At 36.4% G+C, this 26610-nt stretch overlaps 1 protein-coding gene and 1 non-coding gene across 2 annotated transcripts in view; one reads left to right on the forward strand and one right to left on the reverse strand.

Annotated features, from left to right (window-relative positions):
- UNC13C (unc-13 homolog C) overlaps nt 1–26610 on the forward strand; it is a 479061-nt gene that overhangs the window by 76112 nt on the left and 376339 nt on the right. The gene's annotated exons all lie outside the window — the stretch shown is intronic.
- Nucleotides 13992–14094, reverse strand: LOC115942259 (U6 spliceosomal RNA). Its single transcript, XR_004076852.1, has one exon. It is a non-coding gene; the product is annotated as a U6 spliceosomal RNA (small nuclear RNA).

The following is a 26610-nucleotide window of genomic DNA, read 5'->3' on the forward strand; positions in this document are numbered from 1 at the left end:
TTCTCTCCTGGGTGCTGATGAGTGCTCCACCCCCTCCCCCACGAACAAGTGTGCACACACCTGCAGCCTGATGCTTGTTGATGACTGGGGCTCCCACTCCCAATTTTCCCTGTGCCGGGCCAGATCTCAGTTTGCTCCCTCCCACCTGAGACCCTGCCTCGATTGGCTCGCTCCCCGTGCCCGGTCTGCTGCACGTTAGACTCCAGGTGCCAGCCGGCTAGAGCTGTGGCCCTCCAGCCCCCGCACGTGCAGATAATTGCGCCCATGAGGAAAGCTCTAGAAATCCACGAGGAAGCGTAAGTGCGTGGAGAAACTAAAACAGGCTCTGGGGCGGGCCCTGAGGAGGGCCCTGAGGAGGGAAGTGAGAGTGGGCTCCGAGACCATGGGGAAGTGGTGGGGAGAGGAAGTGGAGGCTGGAGGTGAGCTAAGGAGCCTAGGAGAGCACGGAGGAGGTGGGGAGCAGGCTGCCCACAAGGGACAAGAACAGAGCCTGTGTTGTCTCAAGAGCTACTTGGACCAAGCCTTGGCCACTCCGGGAAGGGGGAGCAGGTAAGGCAGCAAGCTCTGGAGGAGAGGCATGAAAACCCCTCCTCTCTACCCGTGTACCCCAGGGGACCTCAATAATAACAAATAAATTTAGTTCCCTCTGGGGGCTGGCCTCCCTGGCAGGAGTGGTGAGGCTCAAGGGCAACCAGACAGCCCCCCACACCCATTTGCTCATGTCTGAAATGATCTCAATAGCAAATAAGACCTTCCACTTCCATACTTAGAAGACTGAAATTGTAACACAAAGGACAAGATTCCTGACCCCAAATGAACTCATAGTAGCGTGTAAGTGACTGAAATACGACCTGTTCCAACACTGATGGAGGGAAAAGGGACAGGTCCCCTAGTTTGGAAAAGCGCCTTGAAATGAGACGCTGTGGTTCTAAAAGGCCCATAGCCCCGGTCTCACCCATTTCTCTGGGGCAGTTTACCTGAAATCAATCTCAGACGGAGAGAAATGGCCGGGGCAGAGTTCCTAGTGTGAGCGATGGGGGTGGTGTTAGCTGAGGTGTGGACGACTCAATTACTTCATCTGCCTGAGATTTCACCTGAGACTTTTGTGTAGACGTATTTCACAAATCTCTGCATCGCAAAATACTCCCAAGTATTGAGTTCCTCAGAAGATAATATTCCTGGGCATGAAGTCAGGGCAAATATGTTCCAAAAAGGACAGACATAAACATGAAGTCTTTAATTATATTGGTTCTGTAGTTAAATATAACACTATTTTTCTGAGTCTGCAGAATCTTCTCCAGAGTGACCTTTTCCCCCTTTGACTCAGCTGCTTCATCTTCTCAGCCTCCCCTGCCAGCACTGTGGGGATGGCCTCTTTCCAGAGTTTGGTTGCGAGGTTATGGAGACTCGGAAATCTCTTCAACTGGTGGAACACAGATTTTTTTTTTCAGCCCTTTTAAAATGTCTAACATAATACAACTGTGGTCAGCACAGTGACTCAGCCACTGAAAATATTTTTGATCCATGACATATGTGTTCAAAAGCTGTCTAATTCTTCCCTCTCTTCCTAAATAGGACACTGGCAAGTGCTGGAAAACAGGGTGCACCAACCCACTCTCGAGTCCCTTATCTTTTTAGTGCTTTTAATTCTTTTTAACGTATTTTCATGTTAATAATCTCACTTTATGCAATGCTAGTAGAGTAGGTAGCACAGGTATCATCTTCATTTGACAGATCAACAGGTAAAACAAGGCACAACAAGGGTTTGTCTTTGGTCACAGAGTAAGTTAGGAGCCAACTTGGATCTAGAAGTGAGGTCAGCCTCTTGGGATGGTCCCCTGACCCAAGATCTGTACAATTTCAGAACTTTGTAGCTAGACCTGTCGAGATCCCCTGAATCTCACTATGCCTGACCTACAGGTGAAGTTTGGAGCCCCCCCCCGCCGCCCGCCCATCAGGAGTATCAGCCAGTAGAATGGGTGTAGATGGACTAGCTGCAGTCTGTCTCTGAACCAGGGGCTAATGGGCAGTAGGAAGTAACCAGATTTGCATTTTTTTTTCATATAACAATTTTATGTTCTCAGTCTGGTACTTGCAGTAAACAATATTTTCAAAGTAAGTATCAGCAATGGACAAAATTTTCTAAATAAACATTACAGTTAGAAATCTAACATATCCAGGTACTTTGGCTTCACTTACACCAGGGGCTTGCTAAAGATCCTCTATCGAGGGTGGCTTTGCTTTCTTCTCCCTCAAACCTTGTTCTGTGTCTTGATCAGTTTTTCTTCTGTCATCCTCTGTACTCTGTATGTGTGTGAGAGCAAAGAGGGTGGGTGTATATGTGTAAATTTTTTCAGTATATCCAGTGTCTGGTTATTCCATTACAATGGCTACAAAACTTACTCTTTTTTTCTCCTCCACTCTATCCTGAAAGATTTTTATCTCAGATCATTGACTCCACTGCTTATATCAGCCTCCCGCTCTCCCTCTTCAAGAAGAGAGAAGCTATTTCTCTTTCAAGAAATTTTATGGTTTAGGTGAGAAAGATCTGGCTCCCTGCAGAGCCCTGAGAGGAAGAGCCAAGAAAGAAATAATTCTGTATTTCTGGCATTTTCTGGCTGCCCAAAGCATCCATCTACAGCTGACATTGATAAAATTTCATCAAAGGCATTGGTCAATCAGGCTACAGGTTTTTTAAAAAAACTATAGGAGTCATATTAGCATTTAAGATATTGGTCTTTATTCTGCATAGAATATGGTATATATTACCTCTGTTTTGCATGTTATATTACTAAAAACTCATATAGTCCCTAAGATAATTGAAAATAAATTTTAAAATGTAGTTTGACACTCCTGACAGACACAAAAGCATTTTCCAACAAAAACGCATTTTGAATAAAAAGACACCTCCCGTTCTTGCGTAGGGTGACTCAAAATTATAAAGATTTCATTTTCCCTAAGTTAATGTATTTGAATTTTTTTTTTAAAGATTTTATTTATTTATTTGAGAGAGAGAGAATGAGAGACAGAGAGCATGAGAGGGAGGAGGGTCAGAGGGAGAAGCAGACTCCCTGCCAAACAGGGAACCCGATGAGGGACTCGATCCCGGGACTCCAGGATCATGACCTGAGCCGAAGGCAGTCGCTTAACCAACTGAGCCACCCAGGCGCCCCTGTATTTGAATTTTTAACTTCAAAAAATTTTGAGATATAATTGACATAGAACACTATAAGTGGGATAGCGTAATCACTTGGCTTTTATATAGTGTGAAATAACCATAATTAGTTAACATCCAGTATTTCATATATGTATATAAAAAGAACTCAGGATTTCCTCTTAAAGACTTTCATATATGCCATACAGAGGTGTTAACTATAGTCATCATATTATATGTTACATCCCTTGTACTTAGTGAAACAAAGTTTGTACCTTTTGACCACCTTCATCTCATTGCCCTCCTGGTGACCACAAATCTGATCTTTTTCTAGGAGTTTGGGTTTGTTTTTTAGGTTCCATATATAAGTGACATAGAGTATTTGTCGTCTTCTGTATTATACAACTTAGCACAAGGTCCATTTGTGTTGTCACAACTGACAGGATTTCCTTTTTTATGGCTAAATGATATTCTATTGTGTGTGTATATAAGCGCCACAACTTCTTTATCTGTTCATCTTTCGGCAGACACTGGGTGGTTTCCATATCTTGGCTATTGGTGGTAATGCTGCTGTGAACATGGGCGTGCAGATACCTTTCAACGTAGTGTTTCCATTTCCTTTGGATATGTTCCCAGAAGTGGAATTGCTAGGTCATATGGTAGTTCTGTTTTTATTTTTTGAGTAACCTCGGTATGTTTTCTGTAGTGGCTGTACCAATTTACATTCCTACCCACAGTGCATAAGGTTTCTTTTTCCTCCCTGTCCTCACCAGTGTTGGCTATCTCTTTTTGATAACCATTCTAAGAGATGTGAGGTGATACTTCATTATGATTTTGATTTGTATTTCCCTGATGATTAGCGATGTTGAACACCTCTTCGTGTGACTTATTAGCCATTTGTATATCTTCTTTGGAAAAATGTTCAGATCTTTTACTCCTTGTTTTTTTTTTTTGAAGTGTAGTTGACATACAATACTACATTTCAGGTGTACAACATAGCGATTCAACATCTATATACATTATGATCAGGGTAAACATAACATCCATGTGTCAACATACAAAGTTGTTATATATCAACTAAATTCCTTATGCTGTATCTTGTATCCCCATGTCTGACTTATTTTATAACTGGAAGTTTGTACCTTGTATTTCCTTTGTCCTATTTTGCCCATACCTCCACCACCCTCCCCCTTGGTAACCACCAGATTATTCTTTGTATTTATGAGTCCATTTCTGTTTTGTTTTGTAGATTCACATACAAGTCAAATCATAAGACCTTTGTCTTGGTCTGACTTATTTTCTTTAGCATAATACCATGTTAATGGCAAGAGTTCATTCTTTTTTATGACTAATATTGCATGTGTATGTATACAGTATCTTTTTTCCAGATCATATAGTAGTTGTATTTTTAATTTTTTGAGGAACCTCCATACTGTTTTCCACAGTGGCTGCACCATTTTTCAGTCCCACAAGCAGTGCATGAAGGTTCCCTTTCTCCCACAACACTTCCTTTTCTCTCACCAACGCTGGTTATTTACTGTCTTTTTGATAGCCATTGTGATAGGTGTGAGGTCATACCTCACTGTGGTTTTGGCTTAGTGATTAGGTGGTTTTGACCTGGTGATTAATGATGTTGAGGATCTTTTGTGTCCGTGGCCATCTGTTGCTCTTAAATGACTATTCAGGTCTTCTGCCCAATTTTAATTAGTTTGTGGAGGGTTTTGCTATTATGTTGTGTGAGTTCTTTATATCACTGTACTTCCTTTGTCAAAGATTAATTGACCATATAAGCATGGGTTTCTTTCTGGGCTTTCTGTTTTGTTCTAGTGATCTATGGGTCTATCTTTGTGTTACTACCATACTCTTTTGATTACTGTATTTTGTGTTAGAGTTTAAAATCAGGGAGCATGACACCTTCAGCTTTGTTCTTCTTTCTCAAGATTGCTTTGACCTTCTGGGCTTGTTGTGGTTTTATACAAATCTTAGGATTATTCTAGTTCTGTGAAAAATGCCACTGGTATTTTGATAGGGAATGTATGAATCTGTAGATTGCTTTGGATAGTATGGACATATTAATGATATTGTTCAATTATGAACATGGTATATCCTTTTGTTTGTGTTGTTTTCAATGTCTTTCATCAATGTTTCATAGTTTTCAGACCGCAGGTCTTTCGCCTCCTTAGTTAAATTTATTTCTAGGTATTTTGATAGAATTTTCTCTTAATTTCTCTTCTGTTTCATTATTGATGGAAATATAACAGATCTCTGTGTATCAATTTTGTATCCTTCAATTTCACTGAGTTCATTCTAATATTTTTTTTTGATGGAATCTTTAGGGTTTTCTATATCTAGTATAATGCCATCTGCAAATAGACAGTTTTACTCCCCCCCCCCATCCCCCAGTTCGGATGCCTGTTCCTTTTCTTGCCTGATTGCTGTGACTAGGACTTCCATTATTATGTTGAATAACAGTGAGGGTGGACATCCTTATCTTGTTCCTGGTCTTAGAGAAAAAGCTTTCAGCTTTTCACTGTCAGTTATGAATACGGGTTTGTCGTATATGGCCTTTATTGTGTTGAAGTGTGTTCTCTCTATGCCCTTTTGTTGAGAGCTTTTATTGTAAGTGGATGTTAAATTTTATCGAGTTCTTGTTTTTGCCTCTGTTGACATGCTTGATTTTAATCTTCCTCTTTTTTAATGTGGTATATTATCATAATATATATTATATCATATCAATTGACTTGCAGATAGTGAACTATCCTTGCATCCCTGGAATAAATCCCACTTGACTGTGGTGTATGATCTTTTTAATGTATTTTTCAATTTGGTTTGCTTATACCTTGCTGAGGATTTTTATGTCTGTGTTCATCAAGGATATTGGCCTGTAATTTTATTTTGTTTTTTTGTTTTTGTTTTTTCTCCTTTTTTCTTTTCTTTCTCTTTGTCTGGTTTTGGTATCCGGGTAATGCTGATCTCATAGAATGAATTTAGAAGCATTACTTCCTCTTGAGCTTTTTGAAATAGTTTAAGAATTTATATGTATTAACTCTTTCAATGTTTAAAATTTATCTGTGAAGCCATCTGGTCCTGGACTTTTGGGAGTTTTTGGATTACTGATTCAATTTCATTATTAATCATTTTGTTCAGATTTTCTATTCTTGATTCAGTCTTGGAAGATTGTATGTTTGTAGGAATTTATTCACTTCTAGGTTGTCCCATTGGTTGACACATAGTTGTTTGTAGTAGTATCTTATTACTCTTTGTATTTCTGTGGTATCAGTTTTAATTTTTTTTCATTTTTGATTTTATTTATTTGGGCCCTCTTATTTTGATGAGTCTGGCTAAAAGTTTGTCAGTTTTGTTTTCAGAAAACAGCTTTTATCTTTTTACTTACTGTTTTTAGTCATTCATTTCTGCTCTCATCTTTATTTTCTTCTAACTTTGGATTTTGTTCTTTCTGTAGTTCCTTTAGGTTTAATGATAGATTGAGATTTTTCTTGTTTCTTGAGGTAGTCCTGTATAACACTATAAACTCTCTTAGAACTGCTTTTGCTGTGTCCCACAGATTTTGGACTGTTGTGTTTTTATTTTCATTTGTCTCAAAGTATTTTTGATTTCATGGACTTACTAGTTGTTTAGTAGTATGTTTATCCTTGTTTTTTTGTTGTTGTTTTTTGTTTCCTAGTTTCTTTTCTCTTGTAGTAGACTCCTAGTTTCATACCATCGTAGTCAGAAAAGATGCTTGATATGATTTCAGTCTTCTCCAATTTATTGAGAACTGTTTTGTGGTCTAACATGTGATCTGTCCTGGAGAATGCCCCCTGTGCATTTGAAAGAATGTATTCTGTTTTCAGGTGGAACGTTATGTATATATTATATTAAGTCCATCTAGTCTACTGTGTCATTTAAGGCCACTGTTTTCTTACTGATTTTCTGTCTGAATTATCTATTGATGGAAGTGGGGTGTTAAAGTCCCCTACTATTTTATACTGTCCATTTCTCTTTATGTCAATATTTTCTTTATGTATTTAGATACCCCTATGTTGTGTACATAGGTAATTATAAGTGTTAAATCTTCTTGGATTGATTTATAATTAGGTAATGCCCTTCTTTTTTTCTTGTCAGTCTTTAAAGTCTGTTCTGTCATGTGTATAACTGCATCAGCTTTATTTTGGTTTCCATGTCTTTTTCTATTTATTTTCTTTATATGTCTTTAGATCTGAAGTGAGTCTCTTGTAAGCAGCATATAAATGGCTCTTTTTAAAATTCAGCCACCCTATTTTTCTTGATGGGAGCATTTAGTCCATTTCCATTTTAAGTAGTTATTAGTAGATATGTACTCCCTGCCATTTCGTTGTGTTCTGATTGTTTTTGTAGTTATGTTTCTTTCTTGCTCTCTTCCTTTATAATTTGGTGACTTAGTGTTGTATCTATATTCTTTTCTCTTTATTTTTTGTGTATCTATTTCCAGTATTTGGTTTGTGGTCATCATGAGGTTTATATATAATATCCTACATATAGCAGTCTATTTTAAGTTGATGGTTGCTTAAGTCCAAGTGCATTCTAAAAGCACTACGATTTTACTCCCCCAACATGCTTTATATTTTTGATGTCATATTTTAGATGTTATTTTGTGTATTCCTTAACTAATTATTATATGTCTAGATGATTTTTACTATTTTTGTCTTCTAACTTTTGTAGTAGCTGTGTAGGTGATCGGTCTACTACATTTACTATATGTTTATCTTTACTAGTGAGACTTTTTTTCCCATAATTTTCTAATATCTAATTATGGCCTTTTCTTTCCTGTTTAAAGCAGTACATTTAACATTTATTAAGGCTGATTTGGTGTTGATGAACTTGTAGCCTTTGAGAAACTCTTTCATCCCTCCTTTAATTCTGAGTGATAACCTTGCCAGATTTAGTACTTTTGGTTGGAAATTTTTTTCCTTGCACTTGTGCTTTTGTTCTCTAGCACCTTGCACTTTTAAAAATATATATATTTTATTATTTGAGAGATCAAGAGAGTGAGCGGGGGGAGGGACAGAGGAATAAGCAGACTCCTCACTGAGTAGGGAGCCTGTTGCTGGGCTCAATCCCAGGACCGTGAGATCATGACCTGGGCTGATGTCAGACAGGACTATTGAGCCATCCAGGTGCCCCAGTACTTTGCACTTTTAATATGTCATGCCAGTCCCTTCTGGCCTGTGAAGTTTCTGCTAAAATATCAGCTGATAATGTTGTGGGAGCTCCCTTGTATATTATGTATACATATGTATACAAAATATACTATGTATATTTTTTCTGGCTGCTTTTAATATTTTCTCTTTAACTGTTGGCACATTGATTATAATGTGCCTTGCTGCAGGTCCCTTTGGGATTCATCTTATTTTGGATTCTGTGCTTCCTAGGCTTGGGTATCTCTTTCCTTCATCAGGTTAGGGAATTTGTCAGCTATTTTTTCAGATAGGTTTTTGACCCCTTTCTCTTTATCTTCCCCTTTTGAAGCCTCTATAATGTTAATGCTACTATATTTAATGTTACCCAGAGTTCCCTTAAAATATCCTCATAACAGCTTTTAGCTGTTTTTAGTGGTTAATTTCTACTACGTTATTTTGTAGATTGCTAATCTGATCTGCTATTGATTCCTTCTGGGGTATTTTTCAATTATTGTATTTTACAGCTCTTATTAGTTCTTATATTTTCTATCTTTGTTGAAGTTCTCATTATGTTCATACATTCTTGATTTCATTGAGCATCTTTATGACCATTACTTTGAACTGTTTATCTGGTATTGCTCATCTCCATTTCATTTAGTTCTTTTCCTGAGATTTTGTCTTATTCTTTTATTTGGGCATATTCCTCATTTTGCTTAATTCTGTTTCTGTGATTTAGGTAGATCAGTTAGCTCTCCCAGTCTTGAAGGGCTGGCTTTATGCAGAAGGTGTCCTGTGGTGCCCAATAGCACAAATCCACCTGGTGACCTGAGCCAGGTACCCCAGGATTATTCCCTGTGTGGCCTGTGTACATTCTTCTATTGTGAAGGTAGCTTGAGGTTTACATTTTTTTTTTTTTTATAGTTCTTCCATCAAGAGTTTAGGTGCCACATTGCCATTATAAGCTGGCTGCAAATTATTTGACTCTTACTTATAAAACTTTAATTTTGCATGTGTGTGTGACATGTGTTCATGGAAAATACATATAAGCAAAATGAACTATCACACAGAAATAAGCACTTAAGTTTTTGATATATGTGTGTATACATATGTGCATGTGCACACAGTACTTGGGATTGAATCCTACATATGTGAACTGGCACCAAATATACTGCTTTGCAATCCATTATGTTTTACTTTACAATATAGAATGAATATATTTTCATGCATATGTGTATGAAACTTTCCAATTGAAAAACAGACCTGGAGAGTGGGTAAAAATACAAAATCTGATGAGATTCTAGTACCAAGGAAACTCCCCAAAACAAAATTTCACCAGATGATTAAAAGTAAAATGAAGATCAAAGATATATCAGAAAATGCTAACAGAAAGAAAGGGCCAGATTTTAATATCAGACCCCCCCCCCAAAAAAAATCAAAGCCTAAAGCACACAGGATAAGGATGACTGCATGAATGCCTTTGCTTTCAGTGCATCATCACAACCTTGTTTCTTTTTTTTTTTTTTTAGATTTTATTTATTTATTTGACAGAGACACAGCGAGAGAGGGAACACAAGCAGGGGGAGTGGGAGAGGGAGAAGCAGGCTTCCCGCCGAGCAGGGAGCCTGATGCGGAGCTCGATCCCATGACCTGAGCCGAAGGCAGACGCTTAACGACTGAGCCACCCAGGCGCCCCTTTTGTTTCTTACTCTTATCTCTCCCCTAAGTCTTTCCAACTCATCTGTGCCTCTTATCAATTCAAGGTCCAAATGGTTCCTAGGAGCATCCTCTTTAAATCCCCAGTCAGGTCGGGTCAGTCCTCCTCTAAGATTTCCTTCTGCTTCCTTGTTTAGCCAATATGTCACTAAAATACCTATTTTCATTGACATAAAAAGAAAAGTGTGACTAATATTTTTGATAGTTTTATTTCAAATATTTCCCGTATCACAATTAAATGCCTAAGTCATGGTCTGATTTTTATGATTTTTTTTTCAAAGATTTATTTGTTTTATAGAGAGAAGGAGGGGAGAGAGAGAGAATGAGTGGGGGTAGGAGCAAAATCTCAAGCAGAATTCCCACTTAAGCACGGAGCCCAACATGGGTCACCATCCCACAACCCTGAGATCATGACCTGAGCTAAAATCAAGAGTTGGATGCTTAACCTACTGAGCCACCCAGGTGCCCCTGATTTATTTATTTATTTTTTAAAAATATACCAGTAATTGAACAGAATAAGGCTGAAAATAAGGACTACCTGTTACAAGGGTAGGGGAAAGGTTATAACAAAAGAGAACTTTTGTTTTAAATGATAATCATTCAACTATCAGTATAAACCTTTCCAAGCCAGTTTAACCTAGTGTCTGACACACTTGTATTGCTTGATATATATAAGTATGTGCCAGACATGGAGTTAAAAATGTAGAATTAGTTATAAAGACGATCACCTGGTTCCCATTTTTTGAAGGAGCTCACAATCTGCAGAGAGGCAGTAAAATAAGGCAGTCTTTAAAATTTATGGTATTAATCCAACTTTGGAACCCAACTGAGAACTGGAGGAGAATTGGCTTTCAGTGACGCTGCTTTCCTACAGAATGAGAACTCAGCTATTAGTTTAAAGGGTATTCGAGTGATATACAACATGTACGGGAAGTAGTTTTCTCTCAAACTTTTATATTAAATAGCATTATTCCTATTACTTTCAGATGGTTTTGCTGTCTACTTTTAAGGAAACATGAGACTAGATTAGACCATATCTTAAGGTCTCTTTATTTTCATTCTAGGATTAAATAAAAAGAGCAAAGCATCATTTGAAATGAAACTTCTAATGAGAAGATTTGAGTCTTGAGGGAATTTTTAATACAAGGTTGCTGAGAACTGGTACAAGCAAAAGAAAGAATGATGGTTTCAGTCACTGTGTGTGTGATACCACACCTTGTAAAACAGTAAAACATGCTTCAGAGAGAATTTTTCAGGCATCTTTTGTTTTTGGTTCTGTAGCAAATTTTTGAAGATAATGGTTTGACAATAGTTTTTCTGTTATTTCTACAAAAAAAAGTATTTGAGTAAACCCTTTAATTTAAAATCTCAAACAATGTAGGTGAAGAAAAAATTATCCAGTATGTAGTAGATCTGATATCAAATCTCAAATTATACCACATTTCCTCCCCCACCCCATCATAGAATGTAGATTTACCTCCAAAACTAGGTAAGAATTATTCGTGATCAAAGGAAAGGGGCTTGTCTTTCACTTAGTTGTAACTTGATGTTTTCTCTCCATTTCTCTTATTTTGACTGAAAACTAGCAGCACGAGGTTAAAGGGGTAAAAATACACAGTCAGCTGGATTTTTCTCCAGGGTTTGACTTAGTGATTACAGGAGAATGAGTCTGCTATGGGGAATACTACAGATTCAAGCAAGTCTGTAGACAGAGGCACTCCTCAGCAAATTCAGAAGAGGGAGCATTCCATGTGGCTGTTCGATACTGGGGTGGTTTGCTTTTCTACATTAGGCTGGGAGGAAATCTGATACACGGAATGAGAGTCAGAACCTGGAATATGGGTGCAGGCTTCCAGTTCATTTACCTAGAGTGTGATTCCTGTCCTCTCCACCTGTTTATGGGGATACCTCACCCACTTTTTCTATCTTGGGTTGACAGATGTTTCCTAAGATTAGAAATCTTTTCCATGTGTGTCTGTCTCAGCCTCCAGTAAAGGTTTACAGAACTGAGAGAAAAATATCAAGTTCTTTGCTAGCAGAGGCAAAATTTTTACAACCTATATTTTCTGACTGATAGAAATAATTTTGTTTTTAATCTTCAGAATAATCCATACACCGTTAGCTCTGTGTGTACAGGCACTCCTTGATAAGAGGTAGAATCATGAAAGAGTGTGGATTGTAAGTTGCAGGGGTGGGGATGGAGATATTATGGGTGAATAATCCTTCTCCTCCTGCCAAATCTGTTCAGACAGATTGTGAAGAACGTTCGCTATCAGAGTCCCTCTGCTTTGTGGCTACACCATCTTCTTTAGGCATTAGTAGTCAAGAAAAGGTCTATTCTAAACATCCTCTGTGAGTATGGTTGCAGGTCTTCTGTTTGAAGTAGAAACATTAATAATTCTGAATCTGGGAAATTCTGCAAGAGACAAACAGTACTTTACAAAACTCTATACCAGGAGGGGTAGGAAAAAATGTCATTATTCTGTTTGTTAGGTCGAATGAAATCTGAATGCAAAATCAACCTCTGTTTTCAGTGTATTTCCTGGGAAGTGAAATTGCCGTCCATGTTTTGAAGACTTGTAGTGAAGAGATTACAAGAATAAAATAATGCATTTCATGGTAACTGGTTTCAAAATGATTAAAAGAGGCTTTCACTCATTAGAAAAAAATGTAATTGAATATTATTTGAACATTATAGCTCTAGCCATATGACCTCTTTTGTGAAAATTAATGAATATTAGTCTTCTGGACCATTAAGCAGAGCCTGGAGCAAAGATCAGAGTTGTTTTGTTGTGAATTTTCTTCCTCATGAACTTTGGTGCCTAATATAATTCCCTTTTTTTAGTGATTTACTTGAAGAGAACTTATTAGCTTCATGAATGACTTCCATTAGAGATTACCTAGCTAACGGGCAGGGATGGAAAGCTTGATGACTTAGTTCTTCCTCTGGCAACGTCATGTTAGAGTCAACAGTTGCTTTCCAGAAGCTCACACCCCATTGCATTTTCTTTAACACACAATACTTATTTACAGGGTTATCACTAGGTTAAATGAATCAAAGAATTCTGCCTATACAAGTTGATGATGACTCTTATTTTCCTTGGTGAAAGAGCAGGGTGTGATGCACACTGCAAAATTTGACGGAGCGTACTCTACCTTCTCCTTTTTTCCTGAATTTATACCAGAATTGCTGTATTGGTAAATGAAGTATAATTATCATTTCATTTTGACTTGACACTTGAAAAAGCATCCTCCTGTTTATAGGATATGATGAGGTAGATGTTAATAACCAAAGGCTCCCACATACCTTCCTTAACCGAGAATTCTGTAAAATCAAATCGGTTAAACATAGAAGAATTATGTGATCTTGCTAGAAAATGACTTTATTATGTTCTTATAAAAAAAATAAAGTTGATACCTAAAATCAGCGGTTTTTGTTCTCCTTTTTAAGAGTACTGACCCAGTTATAAAGCAGATAAAGTCAGAACTGCTGCGCTTGAATCTGAGGTGGTGGGTGCCAAGTCCTACATGCCAAGCCCTTCCTTGCCCAGTGAAGCTTCTCTCAGGAACTCCAGGGCTTCTCAGAACACAATCTGAAGCATACTAGGCAACATGATCTCTACGATCTCTGAGATAAGAGGATTCCGACAAGCAATTTTTGTTTGCATGCTATTTGCTCTGTACTCTGCTTTACCCCATGTGTAATTGATGGGGTATCATCCAAGTATGGTGAGATTTGGTAAATGGAAAAGCCAAAGAATACTTGAGGGCACAAGGAGCCAGTCATGTGAGGCAGAGAGGAATGGAATGGGTTGTTTGGTAGTAAATAGGGCAATAGGAAAGGAGCTACTGCTCTTTAAAGGTTATTTCACGCTCTAGTCTTTCCTTCCTTTCCTAGGGACAATCACTATAAAAAAATCTCGTGTATTCTTCCAGGATGTATTATAATTTCACTATCCATAAATACAGAAATGATGCCATGCTAGATAATTCTGTCATCCTTTCACAGGGTCCATGCTAATCTTCTCTGTATCATTCCAATTTTAGTATATGTGCTGCTGAAATTGCTTTCTAGACTAGATAATTTCTGAAACTTGCTTTTTAAACTCAGTGTTCTTTTAAAAACTACATTGATGCCTATTGGTCTAATTAATTCATCCAAATGTATTTTACCATATAAATATATCAAAATTATTCCCTATTAATGGGAAAAATAAGGTACAGTATACCCTATGACAAATAATGTTGTAGTATACATCTTTTTATTTGTAATCTGCTACGTAAGTGTAAGATTCTCTTCATGTTACATACCTAACAGATTTTGGGGGCAATTGGGTGAGCAAATTTCAACCTTACTAGAAACTGTGATTTCATTTTCAAAAGTGGTCATAGACATTTTTAACAGTACCTCATGGAAGTTTCCATCCATAACAACTTGACAGTCTCAGATATTTCATTTTCTTTTCCATTCCAGTGGTTGTGAAATAAGGTATCAGTGCTTAATGTTAACTTGCACAATCCTTATAGCTTAACAGTTTGAGCACCTTTTCCTATGCTAATTTCCTCTTAGGAAATGCATTTCAACATGCAATTTATTTTTCTACCTGTTTTTCAAATTCTTTTATGGAGGCAAAGCTAATCCTCCATTGTATGTTGCAAATACATTTTCCTGCTCTGTTGTTTCTTTACTTCTGATGTGATACATTTGTCATGCCTATTTGTGATAATTTATGCTTTCTGTGTCTTGTGGCAATTTATACATAGAACGTATATCTATATATGTATATAGATATAATCCATATTCTATATTTAAAGTTTGTCCACATTTAGATTTTAATGTACCATGTTTAAATTTTTTTTCAGGGTGGCTTTTTTAATTTTTTATTTAAAGTCAATTTAATTAACATATATTATTAGTTTCAGAGGTAGAATTTAGTGATTCATCAGTTACATGCAACACCCCGTGCTCATTACTTCAAGTGCCGTCCTTAATGCCCATCACCCTGTTACCCCATACTCCCACCCACCTCCCCTCCAGCAACCCTTAGGTTATTTCCTATAGTTAAGAGTCTCTTATGATTTGCCTCCCTCTGTTTTTGTCTTATTTTACCTTCCCCTGCCCTATGTTCATCTGTTTTGTTTCTTAAATTCCACATATGAGTGAAATCATATGGTATTTGTCTTTCTCTTACGGATTTATTTCACTTAGCATAATACCCTCTAGTTCCAGCCACATAGTTGCAAATGGCAAGATTTCATTTTTTGATGACTGAGTGATATTCCATTGTGTGTGTGTGTGTGTGTTTGTGTGTGTGTGTGTATATAAAATCACATCTTCTTTATCCATTCCTCTGTCAGTGGATATCTGGGCTCTTTCCATATTTTGGTACCATGTTTAAATTTTTAAGAAATAACTACCTGTTTTCCAGTGTGATTGTAGCATTTTACGTTCTCAGGGTAAGCAAGTTTGAGTTGCTTCACATACTTACCAACACTGTTATTGTCAGTCTTTAATTTCATCCATTCTACAGTATATATTATAGTATCTAATTGTGGTTTTAAATTTTATTTCCCCAGTGACTAATGATGAAAAGTATCATCTTTGTGCTTTTTGGCCGCTCATGTATTTCGTGAAGCATCTGTTCAAATTTTTGTCCAAGTTTAAATTGGGTTGTAGTTTTGATTAAATACAACTCATTTTTTAACACAGATTTTTTAAACTGCTTAATTAAAAAAAGATAGGTTAACAGGCTATTGAAAAGATAGTACAGATATCACATATACCCTTCACTGAGTTTCCCCCAATAGTTACATGTTATATAATTGGAGCACAATATAAAGACCAGGAATTTGACACTGGTACAATGTGTGTACATATTTTTCATTTTATCATATGTGTAGATTGTATAACCATCACTGCAATCCAAATACAAAACTATTCCATCATGCCTTGTGCTATCCCTGTCTAGTCTCTCTCATCCACCCCTCACATGTTTAACCTTGCATAACCCCTGGCAAACACTAATCTGTTTTCCGTCTGTATAATTTTATATAAATGGAGTCATATAGTATCTGTCATCTGGATATTTTTTTTCTCCTAACATAATGCCCTTGAGATCTAAGTTGCTGTGTGTATCAGTTTACTTTTATCGCTGATTAGTATTTAAGGAATACTAATGTATTCCTGGGATGTATCACAGTTTAACTATTCACCTACTGAGGGATATTTTGGTTGTTTCAGTTTGAGGCTATTAAAATAAAGCTGTTATGAACAGTCATTTGTAAGATTTGTGTGGATGTTTCATTTTTTCCAGGATAAATGCCCAGGAGTTCAATTGCTGGCTGTATTGTAGAGGTATATTTAATTTTATAAGAAATTGTCAAACTATTTGAGAATTATTGTATTTTACATTCACACTGACAATGTATGAGAGACCAGTTTCACTGCATCCTTTCTAGCATTTGGTATTGTCATTGTTTTTGTTTAACTGTTCTAATAGGTACATAGAAACATTTCATCACGGCTCCAATTTGCATTTCCTGAATATCTAGTGAGACTGATCATCTTTTCATGTGCTTGTTTGTTATTCATATGTCCTCTTCAGTGAAATGTCTCTACATCTTTTGCCCATTTTCTAATTGTGTGTGTCTGGTGGTTGTTTGCTGTTGAGTTTTGAGAGTTCTTTATATATTGTAGGTACTAGTTCTTTTTTCAATATATGGTTTGCAAATATTTTATTCCAATTTATACCTTTCTTTTTTAAAATCCTTTTTACATGGGCTTTCCAACAGCAAGTTTTTAAGACCAAATTATTGACTTTTTTGGTATCATGCTTTTGATGTCATGATTAAGAACTCTTCAAGTTTTGTCTTGGAGACTTTTTCCTGAGTTAAGGTTTTTTTTATAATTTTTATTTCATATTTAAATATTCATTTTGAGATAATTTTTGCATTAAGGTATGAGGTTTAGGTTGAGGGTGTGTTTTTGCTTATAAATATCCAGTTGCTCAAGCACCAGTTGTTTAAAAATCTATCCTCCACTGAGTTGCTTTTTGCATCCTTATAGAAAAATGAGTTCTGTGGGTCTTTATCTGGGTTCTCTATTCTGTTGCATTGATCAATGTTTAATTCCATCTATTGATATCACAGTCTTGGTTACTCTGACTATAAAAGGAGTTGTGAAAAAAAATTATATACACACACACATATGTATATATATATATAAAATTTGGAGACAGTTGGCATTTTGTATCTCAAGGGTTTCAATTCATAAACATGGTATACCATGTATTAATACTTACTTTGATTATTCTCATCACTGTAGGGTGGGTATTTAAATGACCAACAATAATTGTGGATTTGTCTACTTTTCAGTTACATCTCATTTTGGATTGTTATGTCTTCCTGGTCAATTTACCTTTATGCCATTATACAGTATGCCTCTCTTCTTTTGCTCTGAAGTCTACATTATCAGATATTAGTTTAGCTACTACTGTATTCTGATTGTATAGTATATCTTTTTCCATTTGTTTACTTTTAGCCTGCCTTTATCATTATATTTGAATTGAGTTCCTGAGCATATAGTAAGGTCATGATGTTTTTTTTATCCATCCCATTAAGGTTTTTTATTTGATATATTTAGACCATTTACATTTAATGCAATTATTGATAAGGATTAAATCTGTCATTTTATTCTTTGTCTTCTGTTTGTTTTCTCTGGTTTTCATTGTCTATTCTGCATTTCTATAGATTACTTTACACTTCAAGTTTTTCAATGTATCTCTTTGTATAACATTTTTAGTGACAATTCTTGGTATTGCATTATGTATAAGTTTTTTTTTATTGCTTCCTTAAAAAATTGCCACAAACTAAAACACAATTTTTTATCTTAGAATCCTGAAGGTGAAAGGTCTGTTACAGGCTCACTGGACTAAAGTCAAGGTGTCAGCACAGCACAGCTATTCCCTTCCAGAGGCTTAGGGTAGAATCTGTTTCAATGATTTTTCCAGGTTTTAGATGCATTCATTTTTTGGCTCATAAACATTTTCCTCTACCTTCAAAAGCAACTGTATGTTGAGCATTTTTTAAAAGATTTATTTATTATTGGGGGGAGGGGCAGAGTGAGATGGAAATAATTCCCATCAGACTCCCTGCTGAGCACAGAGTCTGACATGGGACTCAATCCCATGACCCTGAAATCATGACCTGAGCTGAAACCAAGAGTTGGATGCTCAACTGACTGAGCCACCCAGGCACCACTGTGTGTTGAGCTTTTTAATATTACATCACGCTGACCTCACTCTCCTACCTTCCTCTTCCACTTTGAGTGTCCTGATTACATTGGACCTACCTGATAACCCTGGATAATCCAATATTAAGATTAGTTGATGAGCAAACTTAATTCTATCTGCAACTTTAATTTCCCTTTTCTGTATGAAATAAATTATTCTGGTTCCAAGAATTATAACATGGTTGTCTCTGGGGGCCATTAATTTGCCTACTAAACATTATATATACATAATTTGTCAAAGTTGGTTGGTGAATACATTTTGCCAGTTCTAGTGAAGTGCAAAAACCTTATTATCTACCACTATATTCCTTTATTCTCTCTCACATTTAAAGTAAAATTGTCTTAAATATTTCCTCTGTATACATTGAGAACCACATTAGATAGTGTTAAACTTTTTGTTTCAACCGTCAAACATAATATAGAAAACTCAAGAGGAAAAGGGAAGCATACTGTGTTACCCATAGTTTTGCTTTTACCATTCACTGTCCTTTCTGGATGTTTCAAGACTCCTTTTTTCGTTTCCTTTCTGTTCAGAAAATTTTCTTTAGCCATTCATTTAAAGTAAGTTGGCTGTTTATAAAGTCTCATAGTTTTCCTTCATCTGAGAATGTTTTGATTGCCTCTTCATTCTTGAGGATATGTTTGCACTGAATATGGAATCTTGGGTTGATTATTTTCTTCTTCAGCACTCAAAGTGTTATGCCATTTCTTTCTGCCTCTATGGTTTCTGATAGAAAATCCATTCTCATTCAAATTGTTTCTCCCCTATAGATAATGTGCCATTTCTCTTACTACTGTCAACATTTTTTCTTTGCTTTCAGTTTTCAGGAGTTTGTGATGTGTCTTGACATGAATTTTTCAGTTTGTCCTGTATATGGTTTATCAGCTTATTCTGTAGATTTGTGTTTTATTTTTTGCAAAACTTGAATTTTTTAGGCATTTTTTATTGAATAGATTTCCAGCTCTGTTATGAACTGAATGTTTGTGCCCTCCCCAAATTCAGATGTTGAAGCCCTAACTCCTAATGTGATTGTATTTGAACATAGGGCCTTTGAGAGTCAATGAGGTTTAGATGAGGTCATGAGGGTAGAGCACAATGGTGGGATCAGTGTTTTGTTTTTTTTTTTACTATTTTTTTTATTATTATTTTATGTTAATCACCATACATTACATCATTAGTTTTTGATGTAGTGTTCCATGATTCATTGTTTGCGTATAACATCCAGTGCTCCATGCAGAACATGCCCTCTTTAATACCCATCACCAGGCTAACCCATCCCCCCACCCGCCTCCCCTCTAGAACCCTCAGTTTGTTTTTCAGAGTCCATAGTCTCTCATGGTTTGTCTCCCCCACCGATTTCCCCCCACATCATTCTTCCCCTCCTGCTGTCGTCTTCTTCTTTTTTTTTTTTTTAAACATATCAGAATAGGAAGAGAGACCAGAGCTCACTCTGTCATGTGAGGATACAGTGAGAAGGTGGACCACTGTGAGCCAGGAAGAGAGCCTTAACCAAGAATCAAATCTGATAGCACTTTGATCTTGGACTTATCATTCTCCAGGACTGTGAGAAGTAAATGTCTATTGCTAAAGCTACTCAATCTGTGATATTTTGTTAGAGCAGTTTGAGAAGACTCAGAATTCTGTTCCCTTTTCTTCTGTCTTTCTGGGACTCCAATGAGATGAATATTATATTTTTAAATTTTTTATCATAATCCCACATGTCCCTAACACTTACTTTCAGGCTCTGTAGTTCAGACTGTGTAATTTCTACTGTTTTATATTCAAATTCACTGATTTTTTTTCTTTCAAGTGGCTGTTGAGTCCATCCGCTTAGTAATATTTCAGTGGCTGTATTTTTTTATTTCTAAAATTTCCATTTGTTTTTCATATCTTCAATTTCTTTGAGACTGTGTACTCCTTCCATAAAACTTTCTCTTCATTGGTTCCAGACATATTTTAAATTGTTTGTTGAAACTTTTTTTATTGACTGCTTTAAAATCCTTGTTCAGATACTTCCAACACCTGGATTATCACATTGGCATCTGTTGTCTTTCCTCATTCAGTTTGAGGTCCCTGGTATGACAAGTGATTTTAATATGGACATTTTGGGTATTTTAAGACTTCAGGTCTTACTTAAATCTTGTATTTATCTTGCCTGACAGTGCTCTGGTACTTGAATGAGAATTCTGACTCATTTCTTCTAGATGGAGATGGAAATTTAGGGTTTTTTCGCCCTCAGTTTCCATAGATACCCAGGTGGAGAAACTTTTTGTTACTGCAGTGGGCATGACTTGGAGTTGAGGCTTCCTCCTGGGTCTCTGCTTATACTGCCCTAGCTTAGAGGGGAATAGGTGCCTAATTGCTGCTTCCTGTGTAGCCACCACTGACATTGAGGGGTGATTTTGTTATGGCTGAGCAGTGATGAAAGTCCTGACTTTGCACTAGATCTCTTTTAATAAAACTCCATTGAGGAGGGAAAGGGTGTCTCATTACTACTTTCACAGGGGAGAAGTTCAGGCTGTCTCTGTGATTTCCAACTCCCTACTTGGCCTTCTCTGACAGCACTCCAGCCAGTAGGGGGGGATTGGAGTACCTTATTACAGTCCAGCAAGGGTAGAAGTCTAGGCATTGCTTTTTGACCTTCACTGACAGGAGTGGAAATGGGGGCCACAGGATTTTGTGTGTGGTGTTTGGCTAGAGTGGGTTAATTATCATCTAAAGGTTTTTGTCTGAGTGGCCTGTCCCTTTCTTGGTTCCTCTGTTAAGGAGAGTAGGTTTTCCTTGGAGCCTTTCTTGTCTGCACCATTTATATCTCTGGGTTACAATGTTCAGTTTGGGATATTTGAGGCAAACAGAAAACCCAGAAAACTCATCACTGTATTATACTTTGAATCTAAAGTCACTAGTCACTATGCCATCTCTCCAACTTTCAGAGCTTTATATGTGCTTATTTTATATATTATGTCCAAAATTCTTAGTTGTATTTAGTGGGAGTTATAGGGAAAGTAAATCTATTTTTTTTTTTTTCTGGAAGCAGAAGTCTGATTTTTATATTGTTAAAGCACTATTTTATTTTGGGGATAAATCCAACTTGGATAAATGTATACACCCATGCTGGATCAAATACAAAAAATTTATTTAGGATTTTGCTTATGAGTTCTCCCATATGGTATTGGTATATAATCTTAGTTTGCATGGTCCTTTTCTGATTTTAATAGCAAGCTTATGCTAGCCTTAGAAAATGTACATTTCTTTCGGTTTCCATTCTATGTGTTCACTTTACTTCTATAGTCAAATTTGTATTACATTGGTATTTACTTAATATGGACTTCATAAAACTTTAAAAAACCTTCTAGTGTTCTTTCTTGGGGAGATTTTCCTACTGAATAAAGGTTCCTTAGTAATGGTTTTAGTTTCTCATATTTTTCTATAAATGTTAGTAATTTCTTTTAGAAAGTATATTTTTGTTAATGTTTTTAGAAAATTACTTTCAAGTCTTAGCATTAATTGACATAAAGATGTTTATAGCATACTTTTAATTTTTTTAGAAATTTCCACTGCATCTTCGGTTACATCCTTTTTACATAATGGTATTGTTCATGTGTACATTGCTTCTTTGTAACCAGTCTTGATAAAGAATTGTACTTTTATTTATGCTTTAAAGAAGCAGTTTTTCTTTCATAACTTTTTGAGTATGGTTCACAATTTTACATCAGTTTCAGTATACAACATAGTGATTCAACAACTCTGTTATGCTATGCTCACCACAAAAATAGCTACCATCTGTCACCATACAACACTATTACAATATCATAGAATATATTCCCAGTGCCATGCCTTTTTATTCCCGTAACTTATTCATTCCATAACTGGAAGCCTGTATCTCCTACCCTTCAGCCGTTTTGCCCATCCCCTCACCCTCCTTCCCTCTGGCCACCATCAGTTTGTTCTCTGTATTTATAGGTTTGATTCTGCTTTTGTTCATTTGTTCTGTTTTATAGATTCTACATATGAGTGAAATCGTATGGTATTTGTCTTTCTCAATCTGAGTTATTTCACTTAACATTATACCCTCTAGATCCATCTGTGTTGTCACAAATGGCAAGACCTCATCCTTTTTATGGCTAATATTCCATTTTATACATATGTGTGTGTGTGTGTATAAACATTCTCTTTGTCCATTCATGTAGCAATGGACACTACAGTTGCTTCCATACCTTGGCTATTGTAAGTAATGCTGCAATAAAAACATAAGGGTGTACATGTATCTTTTAAATTGGTATTTTCATTTTTTGGGGTAAATACCCAGAGGTAGAATTACTGAATCACATGGTACTTCTACTTTTAATTTTTTGAGGAACTTCTCTGCTGTTTGCCCCAGTGGCTGTACCAATTTACATTCCCACCAACAGTATGGAAGGGTTCCTTTTTCTTCACATCTTCACCGACACTTGTCATTTCTTGTCTCTTTGATTCTAGCATAATAATAAAAAAAAACATTCTAGCATAGGTCAGTGGAACAGAAAAGAGAGCCCAGAAGTCAACCCATGCTTATATGGTCAATCTATGGCAAAGGAAGCAAGAATACACAATGGGGAAAAGACAATCTCTTCAACAAATGGTGTTGGGAAAACCGGACAGCTACATGCAAATTAATGAAACTGGACCACTTTCTTACACCATACACAAAAATGCACTCAAAATGGATTAAAGGCCTAAATGTGAGACTTGAAACCATAAAACCCCTAGAAGGGAACACAGACAGTAATTCTTTGACATCAGCCATAGCAGCATTTTTCTAGAGATGTCTTAAGACAAGGCAAACAAAAGCAAAAGTAAACTATTGGAACTACATCAAAATAAAAAGCTTTTGCCCAGCAAAGGAAACCATCAATAAAACAAAAAGGCAACCTACTTAATGGGAGAAGATATTTGCAAATGATAGACCAAATAAGGGGTTAATATCCAAACTATATAAATAACTGCTACAGCTCAACACCAAAAAAGTCCCAGACAATCTGTTTAAAAAATGGGCAGAGGACCTGAATAGACACTTCTCCAAAGAAGACCTACAGATGGCCAACAGACACATGAAGAGCTGCTCACCATCACTCATTATCAGAAAAATGCAAATCAAACCCACAGTGAGATATCACCTCACACTGCACACATATTTTTTCAGAAAATTTTACATAATTATTTTGCATCTTTACTATCCTGATTTTTACTATTAATTTATTCTGTGATTCTTGAGTTGAATATTTACCTTGTCTATTTTAATTAAGTTATATTTAAAATATACTTTTAAGGCTGTCAGCCTCCTATTACAACTGATTTATCCCAGAAGTACATGTATGTACATGTGTGTTGATGTATGTTTAATATTTAGTTATTAATATTTCATAATTTACACTGTTTCTGTTTTTCCCCCCAAATCATATTAGGGAATGTTTATAAGTTTCCAAACATAGTTTTTTGTTTGGTGGTGGTAGTTTTAAATTGCCAACCCACTGTTAATTTCTTGTTTAATTGTTTAATTTCACTTTTATGGAACGTGCTGAGGTTTCTTTTGTGGCCAGGCGCATCATCAATTTCTAATAGTATTTAATGTGAAAAGAATAAATGTATTTCAGTTTTCAATTTGATGTGGATTCTGAACCTATACTTAGATAGACTTGAGGTTTCCTTTATCCTGGGTAAATTTTTTCCATTTATGTTTCCAGGTAGATGGAAAGTTTCCTTATTGTTTCTCCACGCTCATAGTTTTTATCTCATGCATTTATATTGTATGTGTTGACATTGGATCAAATCACTGTTTTATCCTGGTAGAAAAAGTTTTAGCTGTTGCACAGACTCTGTGGTGTGGGCTTACCACTGAAGTTCTATGAGGAATAGTGACATTTATCTTTATTTTCAATTGTTGTATCTCTAGCCCCTAGCACAGTGCTTAGCGCTTAGGGGTCACTTGATCAATGCTTGCTGAGTAAAAAATTGTTCCAATGCCCCTGAGAGCAATTTTGGTTTTTATTTCACTATTAATTTTGAATTGCTACTTCATTTGTAGTGATTGGGGAGATTATGTTTGTTTTCCTTTTAAGCTTAGATACTTTTTCTTTTTAAAGATTTATTTATTTTAGAGCATGCTAGAGTGCATGAGTGAGCACGGGGGTGGGGGACTTGGGGGCAGAGGGAGAGAGAGACTCTTAAGCAGACTCCCTGCTGAGTACAGAGTCCATCCTGTCTCAGGGCTTGATCTCAGCAAAATAAAGCTGGGATTATGACCTGAGTGAAATCCAGAGTCGGTCACTTAACTGACTGAGCCACCCAGGCACCCCTAAGCTTGGATATGTTTTAAAGTTTTGTAAATAATTTGAGTATAGCTGACACAAAATGTTAGATTATTTTCAGGTATACAACATATTAAAAATTGTTACCTAGTTGTGGTGCCTGGCTGGTTCAGTTGGTGGAGCATGGGACTCTCGATCTCAGGTTCATGAGTTCAAGGCCCATGTTGGGCCTAGAGCTTATTAAAAAAAAAAAGAAAAAAAGAAAATTGTTACCTAGCAATTGTGCATGTGTGTAGAATTGTGATATAAGTGGGCCAGAGAGCAGAATCTTTCTATATCATCTTATTCTGCCTTATTGTCCAGAGGACTGACCCAGATTTTTAAAAACAAAATAAAAGTCTGATCATGTTACATGTCATGGTCTTGCTTGAAAACAGTCTGTGGTTATACATTATAATTAGAGTGTAATTTAAATTCCTTAATGAAATCTATCAAGATTTTTATGCAAGAAACCCTATTCATCTACATATTATTATTTCTTATAATTCTTTACTATCACACTCCCATGTTTCAGTTCCTAATACTCTCTACTCTTTCAAGCTTCAGTGCCTTTGCAATTTTTTTCCTCTAAGAATGGCTTCATTGAACTGACAAATGCCCATTCATAAATCATTGCCCCCATGAATTGTTTACAAACCCAGTGTCCTCTCTGACTGCAGAGTTAGGAGATCTTTTCTCTATGCTCCCATATCAACTTGTTCATATCTTTCATCTATCCTTACCATAGTGTATTGTTTTTTCTCTCAATTTTTTAAGTTAACCTCCCAGTCCATAACTGAACAAAAAAGTATATGAGATATGAGCATTAATCTCTCACTCAGCACCCACCCCATTATATCCTGAATTACAATGGAAATGTGAGCCAGGCCAAAGGATTTCCTCTGCCTTGGCAAGATCTAATGAATATTGATAGCCTCACAAGACAATTGATAGGATTCAATAAAAGAGCAGGTAAGGTGCTATGCAAAATATCCAACACATAGTAGGTACTCTGTAAAGGTTAATGGAAATTCAACAATCCTTTGATTACAATATAGGCTTTTCTCTGAATTATTTTCAGCTACCATCTCATGATTTTCAGGCATAGTATACATGTCTTAAAAATCATATGTATTTTGATATGCTGGAAAATTAAGCAAACCTATTTCCAAAGTGGATAGTGAACAATATCACTAGTGGGAGTTTTGTTTTATCCTTGAAGGACTAGAGAGCAAAGAAGGACATTAGAGCAAAAAAGTTTAAGGAATTCTTAAGCTAGATAGGCCTCCAGAACTCAAAATCTTTATAAACTTTCAGATCTCTTCCATCTAAATTTTCTTCAAAAAGAGTTATAGCAAGGATAAAATACCAAGAAAGGAAACACAACAACACAACAATTTTTACTTTTACTCTTTTTAATTACTATTATGTTAATCACCATCCATTACATCATTAGCTTTTTTTATTTTTTGTTATGTTAATCACCATACATTACATCATTAGTTTTTGATGTAGTGTTCCATGATTCCTTGTTTGCGCATAACACCCAGTGCTCCATGCAGAATGTGCCCTGTTTAATACCCATCACCAGCCTAACCCAGCCTCCCACCTCCATTCCCTCTAGAACCCTCAGTTTGTTTTTCAGAGTCCATCGTCTCTCATGGTTCATCTCCCCCACCAATTTCCCCCCCTTCATTCTTCCCCTCCTGCTATCTTCTTCTTCTTCTTTTTTTTTTTTTTTTAACATGTATTATTTGTTTCAGGGGTAGAGATCTGTGATTCAACAGTCTTGCACAATTCACAGTGCTCACCATAGCACATACCCTCCCCAGTGTCTATCACCCAGTCACCCCATCCCTCCCCCTCCTCATATCAGTGAGGTCATATGATACATATCTTTCTCTGTCTGATTGAGTTATTTCGCTCAGCATAACACTCTCCAGTTCCATCCACGTCGTTGCAAATGG

The sequence above is a fragment of the Leptonychotes weddellii genome, chromosome 9, assembly GCF_054177405.1.
Source record: "Leptonychotes weddellii isolate Sample4059 chromosome 9, ASM5417740v2, whole genome shotgun sequence".
NCBI lineage: Eukaryota > Metazoa > Chordata > Mammalia > Carnivora > Phocidae > Leptonychotes > Leptonychotes weddellii.